This window comes from Oryzias melastigma, linkage group LG3, assembly GCF_002922805.2.
Source record: "Oryzias melastigma strain HK-1 linkage group LG3, ASM292280v2, whole genome shotgun sequence".
In the NCBI taxonomy this organism is placed as follows: Eukaryota; Metazoa; Chordata; class Actinopteri; order Beloniformes; family Adrianichthyidae; genus Oryzias; species Oryzias melastigma.
The window spans coordinates 27,279,196-27,287,222 of NC_050514.1; the positions used below are offsets into that span (position 1 = coordinate 27,279,196).

Below are 8,027 nucleotides of genomic sequence, written 5' to 3' on the forward strand. Positions count from 1 at the left end.
TTCACAGGGATTTATTTTTATTCTTATTTCTGCATGATCACAATTATCTGAAATAGCTGTAAACAAATAATTCAAACATTTAAGGAAGACATGAATAAAAAAAAAATCTGATTCCAAAATAAAAGACTTGAGAGGCATTCTTTGATTGGTCAGATTAGTTGTGTTTCATGGAAGTCATTTTTTGTTCAGTTTAACAAGATTATTTTTTTAGGGTCTCATTAAAACTTTGTACAACAGAGTATTAGAGGCGGTTTACAAACTTCATTTTTTTTTAAATATGACTTTAAATCTCGTAAATTTACAAGAAAAAAGTCGTAACTACAATAATAAAGTTGTATATCTATGACTTTGAAAGATATAGGCTAAATTTAAGACTTTTTTTCTCATAAATTTACAACTTTTAATCTAATATAATTACAAGATTTAAAGTCTGCAATTTATTAGATCAAAAGTAACAAATTTGCTAAATTTGAAGTCCTAATAGTACGAGAAACTTGTGATATTACTTTTTTTTCTCTCTTTTTTTGTGGTGACCCTAATACTTTACATTAACAAATGTTAAGGCCAGTTTACAAGCAACATTTTTTTTTTAAATTAGGACTTTAAATCTCGTAAATTTACCAGAAAAAAGCTGCAACAGTTAAATTATAAGAATAAATTCATATATTTATTAGTTTAAAAAGCATAGGCGGAATTTATGACTTTATCTCATAAATTTATGACTTTTAATCAAAAAAATTTACGAGATTAAAAGTCGTAAATTTATGAGATGAAAAGTCTTAAATTTAAAAGATTTGAAGTTGTAAAATTACAAGAAAAACTTGTAATACAATTTTTTTTTCTTTTGGTGACCATAAGACCCCATCGTATTATTAGGGCTAGCTCTCAAAAAACTTTTTTTTTTTTTTTTTATTGTACGACTTTAAATCTCGGAAATTTACGAGAAAAAAGTCGTAACTGTTAAATTACGGGAATAAAATTGTATATTTGACATTAAAACTTTTTTTAAAGACTTTTTTCTTGTAAATTTAAGCCTATTTAATCTAATAAATGTAAAAGATTAAAACTAATACATTTATGAAATTTAAAGTTGTGAATGTACGAGAAACTTGTGATATTACTTTTTTTTTTTTTGGCGACCTAATACTTCGTCGTATATTAGGGCTAGCTCATATTGCATTTTTTTTTTTATTTTTTTTTTACTAACGCTTTAAATCTCATAAATTTACAAGAAAAAAATTAATAACTGTTAAATTACAAGAATAAAGTTGTATATTTATGACTTTAAAAGCCATAGGCTAATGTATCACTCTCTTTCTCATAAAGTTGCTCCACTCAGAGGAGATTTTGGAAACAGAGGCTTCAGATCAACATAAAAATAGCTTTTTTTTAGACATTTAAATTGTGGGATTTTGGTTTAAAACTTAATAATAATAATAATTAAAACACTGGTGGGAGCGTGTTTTGGTTTTTTTTTAATAAAAGAAAATTGTCAAGGGGGACTTTAAATTATTTTATATATGTCCTCCACCATGAGAAAAATGTTACAAGAACATGTAAAAAATGTGATTTTTATTTGAGTGGATCTTTAAGTATAAATAACTATTTTCAGAAATATACTTAAGTAAATGTGAGTAAAGTGCAACGATAGTTTGAAGCCTCATTTACAGTTCAGTCAATTGTGTTGAACTTCACTGCTTCCCTTTCTCTGCTTTCACAACAGTCGTTCAGTTTCCTCTGTTTCTTTCACCCCTGATGAGAAAGAGAATATCGTCTCTTTTGCAGCAGCAGCTTAGACTGAATAAAGATTTGTGGTGCTTGAGGTTATACAGTGGTGTGTAGTTGTGCTGAATGACGCCCTATAATGGCACTTAAAAGGAAACTTGCATCATTAATCATCCCTTTCTTTCAAACCCTTGACACATGAGACAAGGAAATCCATGTCTATCTGAGCAAAGACAATAAATATGAATCCTTCTCAGATTAGTCCCAGAAGAACAGAATGGATATTCTTTAAGGGCACATTTTCCAGTCATCACTCAATTGACTAAAATGAGCCAATTATTTCTTATACAACAGCATGCCAATTAGAGAAATGTCTGCTTGGCTCTATTCATGATGTTGTAACGTGTTTAAATTGCTGCCAGACAACATCTCCTCAAGTCTGAAGCCATTTAAGGCAGATTTGGAGACTTGGTTGGTGCGTGCTCTGTTATTGTTAGGCACCAGAGGCCCGAAGGGGACAAAAAGAAAAGCCCATCAAGAAATCAGTCGATCTGAATTACAGATGATAATTCAACTTTTAAATGTATATTATTAGCTGTCACATCAGGGCTTTACAGTTTAACTCGGTCAAAAGAAAGGAGAATAAAAGGCCATCTGGTTGCAGCCATTATTTGGTATTTTATTTAGCTGAATAGAGTAAATAAAAGTAAAATAAAGTACAGATGTACACAGTGGGGTCCACAGAAGGAAATGCTGACAGGGGTTTGAAGCAGTGAACTTCCAGGCCACCGTACTCTTTTTCATTAGGTTGCAGTTTTACATCAAGATGAAAACAATTCTGAAGAGTTAGAAAGTAAAGTGGAATATTTTCATTCTTGATTTTGTTTTCTTTGCTATTGTTTCACGTCTTTTATCGTAGCTGTAAATGTACAGAATGTCAGTTAATTGAAACCATATCTATTTATTTCTCTTTTGGCTTCATTTTACTTTGTTTACCTTATTTGTAAGCTCTTGCATCAATTGCATTTCAAAAACCCCAATTTCTGGGTTATCTACAGTTTTAAAGTGCTTGATAAAAATATTATGCTGCGATAAGTATATTTACTCATATTTTACTACTGTATTTACTTTGGGTCAAAATATAAGTTTGGAAACTTAAAATTTCACCACACAAGACTTTTCTTCTATCCACTCCTTTTCAAACACATTGATTGATATAATTGAATATTTGTATTTTTTTAATTCTTGTATTTATTTTCTGTTTGTATTTGAAACAGAAATAATATGAATGAAAAAAAAAACAGTGACAGACCTGTTAGATAATGCTAATGGATGATGGTAAATACAGGTTTTTAATTCCATCAAAAAGACTGAGCTATAAGGAAATGGAGACAGGTGAAAATGAGAAACTCTGCTGGCTATATTTCAATGTAATACAAAAAAGTCAAACTGATAATGTGTCCGAACAGAACTGAGCATTTCTCAGAGTCCTCGGTGATCATGAGGGAGCCGGTTGTGCCCTGGAAAGAATTCTTGGAAGAGACTGCTGAGAAGACAACTTGCCAAATTGCCAGTTTCACAGTACAGAATCCAAGACTGGAGGGCTCTCTTTGAGACGATGGAGTGGACTGTTGGGGGTTTGTTGGTCACTTATACTGCAAAGCTCTGATAGGGTTTTGTGTGAGTGAAGCTGCTGAGTGAGGAACATGCTCACTGCAACCAAAGCTGGAGGATGTTGGGTAAAGGTGGCAAGGATTGTTGGCTAGAATTCAATCCAGGACCTGATCAACCACTGATGGATCACTTGAACCATTGAACCCAAAAGAAGAAATAATAATAATAAAAAACATAATGGAAAAATACTTAAAATGCTTAAAAATTGTTATTACATGCGTGACCTGGAAATGACTCCAGTCCAATTTTGAGTATTTTTAGACTTCAAGTCACTGCAAAAATAAATAAAAAATAAAACTCTTAGTAACCCCACGACTGTTATTAGAGGTGAATTGATGAAAAGCATTTTGTAAACCACGAATTACATTTTTTTTTTTTTCTTAAACCTTATGCATGAATACATCCTTTTAAACTTTAACTAAGTATTGGTGTAGACCAGAGGTTTGCAACCTGCGGCTCCAGAGCCACATGTGGCTCTTTTTTCTCTCCATGGTGGCTCTCTGGCTGAAGAAAAATAAAATAATGGTAATTTTCAAAAAAATTAGAATTCTATTTTAGCAACATGCTAACATTTTATGTTGCTAGTTTGTTGTCTACTGAGGTTTTAGGATAATTTAGAGTTTAGCTTCTATTTTAGCAACAGGCTAACATTTTTTGCTATTTTTTTGTCTACTGGGGTTTTAAGACTAATTTAGAGTTTAGCTAATATTTAAGCAGCAGGCAAACGCTTTTCACTAATTAGTTTACAGAGGAATTTTATGCTAATTTAGCGTTTAGCCAATATTTAGCAAAATGCTGATGTTTTCAGCTAATTTGTTATCTACTGAAGTTTTTTTTGGGATAATTTAGAATTTTGCTTCTATTTTAGCAACATGCTAACATTTTTGTCTAATTTAGTTTACTGGGGAATTTTAGGCTATTTTGGAACTCAGCTAGTAATTAAGCAACAAGCTAGCTTTTTTAAGGCTAATTTGGCCTCTAATTACTTTGTTTTATGCTAATATGGAGTTCAGCTAATATTTTAGCAGTATATGCTAACATTTTGGCTAATTTGTTTTCTACTTGGGTTTTTAGGCTAATTTAGAGATTAGTTTTTCTTTTAGCAACATGCTAACATTTTTGGCTGATTTAATTTACTAAGGGATTTTAGGCTAATTTGGAGTTCAGCTAGTAATTAAGTAATGAGCTAGATTTTTCGCTAATTTGCCCTCTACTAAAGGTAAAAGGCAAAGATACGGATCCTTTAAGGTTTTGATCAGTAGAAAACGAGCCCAAACGGCTCTTTTACTGTTAAAGGTTGCCGACTCCTGTTGTAGACCATGATAATGCTTTGTCCATGACAAAAGCTTTTCTCTTTCCCCAGTTTTTTTTTACTTCACCAGTCACATTACACAAGCTTAAAGCAAACACAGCCAACAAACTCCACTCCTATCTTATCAGGCATCTGTAGGATTCAGTGTCAAAGATTAGAATTGTAGAACACATCTGCACAACTGCCACAACACTGATAGGATCACCGGGGTTCAGTACATTCAGGACACTTTGAAGCTCACAAAGGTCTTGTAACAGTAATAGTACCTGTACTAGTTTCAAAGTACAGGCAAAACAATGCTACATATATAACACAACATTCCAAATATATGCCTTTATTAATAACTCCAACTAATTCAATTCAATTTATCTATATAGCCCAATTATCCAGCATGGTGGTCTCAACTCTTCACACTGGTTACTGTCCAAAAACATAAAATCAATCTCAAAATATTAACAAAAGCTGATTGCTAAACGAAACAGACTAAATTAAACTGGGCATCCCTGCTTTAGACTCAATAAGGGAAAAATCCTAAAAAACAGATTCTGGTGTAAAAAAGAAGAAGCCTCATGGAATCTTCTACCAGGATGGACAGTTGATGCACCAAGACTGTTAAAGAAGAATGTTGTTATCTGACTCTACAACTACATGTTTGAGTAGTGTAGCAGATGGGCTTCATCCAGATGAAACTACAGGTGGGGGCACGAGTCGAGCCAGAGGCGAGGTCCACGGCCAAGGACAGGAGCACAGATGAGCCACCTGGAGAGCGGAATTTCTCCCACTTCCCCGGAGGGGATTCGGAAAGAGGGACAACACATGAATCACACTGCACCGAACAGAGACATGGAGAACTAAATGAATTAACCATATTATTTTTGCTTGAAAAAATGTAAAAAGCCCTTAAAAGGCCTCAAAGAAGGGTCTAAGCCCAAACAGACACGACCAGTGTGTAGCAAAACAAAAACTACACAAAATGACACAAAGCCCTAACAGCAAAAAAAATTCTGTTGATTTTGCAATTTTTATTATTCTTCCGCTTTCTTACGGAACCTTTTTAGTGAAAATTTGACCCCCGCCACAAACTCAAAGTCCCCAAAATTTCCCCACACCCAGGGAAAATTGAAAATGAATTTTTGGCATAGTGCGTGTCACCCCTCCCAAAACGATGACATCACGGCGAGCGTTTCCATAAAAATAAGTGAATGGACCGAAAATCGCTTTTATGAGGGACAAAAAAAAATTCCAAATATGTAAACAAAAACCAAAGTTGTCTGGGATTACCCCGGGGTCATTTGAAATTATTATGGGATGGCCACACGACCTACGTTTTGGCGGCCATCTTGTGGCGAAATCGGAGAATTGGCAATTTTCTCGTGTTAAAGGTGGGCGTCGAGGGGGCGGCGATGGTGCGTAGGGGCGGGCAGCGAGGGCGGCAATGGTACATAGGGGTGGGCAGCAACGAGGGGGAGGGCGGGCTGAGAGGGAAAGGAGGAGAGTGGCGAGGGTGGGGGCGGGTAGCGACTGCGGGCCATCCAACGCCGCTCGCGGCTTTAATTGATGAATCCTTTTGTTATTGATATATAAAAAAAAAACAATACAGATAGCAAGCACCAACACTTCTCATATTTCACATTTTTAATTTTTTTAACTTGTTTTTGTTGTAGTCAGTTTGATTTGTGTGTAAAGGTCATTCCATAGCCTGATATCCTGTGTTTAATTTTAGTTTTACATTTGGGATTGTCCTTTCATGTGTCTGAATTTTACACTTTCAAACACGAGTTGTGCAGTCCCAGACATAAATATGTTCATGTAATTATATTTGATGTGTTTGTACAGAGAAGATAGCATCATTAACAGGATTTAGGCATTTCATTACAAGTGTATGACATCGTGGCTTTAAACAAAAATAAAAAATAAAAAAAATCACAAGATCCTGTTGTATAACGGCTTTAACAAATTAAATCAAATTAAACCCAGTGTTGAGGAACTTTAAAGATATTTCTGTGAGCTGTTAAAAAAGACTTTTAAAACAGTTTTTGCACTCTGGTTCTCATGTGAAAGAATTAGAGGAAGAAAAAGTAAGAAATCAATGATGCCATGGAATATACAATGCCGTTTTTATTTAGTTTTTATTATCCTAATTGTATGACCTAAACAGAGAACAGATGATTTAGTAATTATAACCAGATGCATCAAATCTTCCCGTTAAAACATGGTTAACATTCTTTTTCACAGCATCTCTTTGAACGGCTCATAATGAGCATGTTTCTCTTTCATTTGGTCTTTTTGATCCGCAGCCAGAAGCCTGGTCGCTAACATGGAATTGTGCTGTGTGCTGTCACTTTGGGCTTTGAAGCAATGAAAATGTTATGTGCCATTCATAAGACACCGTCGAATTGCCATGTTTCTGAAAAAGAAGGAAGAGAGGCAGCTCATTCATTGTTACCCCGAAGAGAAACATTGAGCGCTTCAGGCTACAGCTGCACTCTCGCTGCATTGTCAACAACATTCAGGCAGCTGCTTTTGAACTAATGGCTCTCCTTGGTGCGATAAACAGGATTTTTATCTTTCTTTTTTTCTCTGCTTTCAGAACAAACTCTGTGATTTCTCCCAATACAACAAACAAGATAGACTAGTTTTTTTTTTAGATTGTTGTGAAACAGCTGTCCATTGCACTCAGAGTGTGACTGACAGCCTGAAAATTAAAAGAAACATGGATTTTCTTTTTTTTTTTTAGAGTATTTGTTCCACTAAACTGCAGCGCTTTGACACAACAGTTATGGTTTGCTTTTCAAAGTAAAAGAACGTTAAACGGAGGGCTTGTTTTGATCGATTTGACAGGATAAGGGTCGGTTGACCAGCACTACACAAAAGAAACTATTAAACAAAGACGGATGACAATCACTTTTACAATGCTATTCTGATGAAACAGATCACTGCTAACGCTTAGCGGAGGGTAAACAAAAGGATGAAAGGTTTTCGTTGTAAGACCTGAAACTGATGCCACGTTAGGAACCATCTGCCTCTTACTTGTCCGGGCTGTCATCTTCGATTCTAATCCAGTGTAACACAACAGAAGTTGAGCCAGCTTTGGGACACGCTGCTGCAGGCGGTCCGCCGCAGACTGGTCATGGATCCAGAACATACCATTGAAACAGAAAGTAAGAAAAACAGATCACTGAACTTGATTTTTTATTTTATTTATTTATTTACTTTTTTTGCTATTTCTGTAATTGATCAACTTCAGTTTGCTGATTTTCTTCAACGGTTTACCACATGCAGTGTAAAACAAAGCTGTGATGTTACTACTATTGTC

General features: G+C 34.8%; 1 long non-coding RNA gene across 1 annotated transcript; it reads left to right on the forward strand.

Annotated features, from left to right (window-relative positions):
* The first annotated feature begins 3,028 nt into the window (after nucleotides 1–3,028).
* Nucleotides 3,029–3,587, forward strand: LOC118600006. Its single transcript, XR_004949572.1, has 2 exons — nucleotides 3,029–3,120; nucleotides 3,195–3,587. It is a non-coding gene; the product is annotated as an uncharacterized LOC118600006 (long non-coding RNA).
* The last annotated feature ends 4,440 nt before the right edge of the window (nucleotides 3,588–8,027 follow it).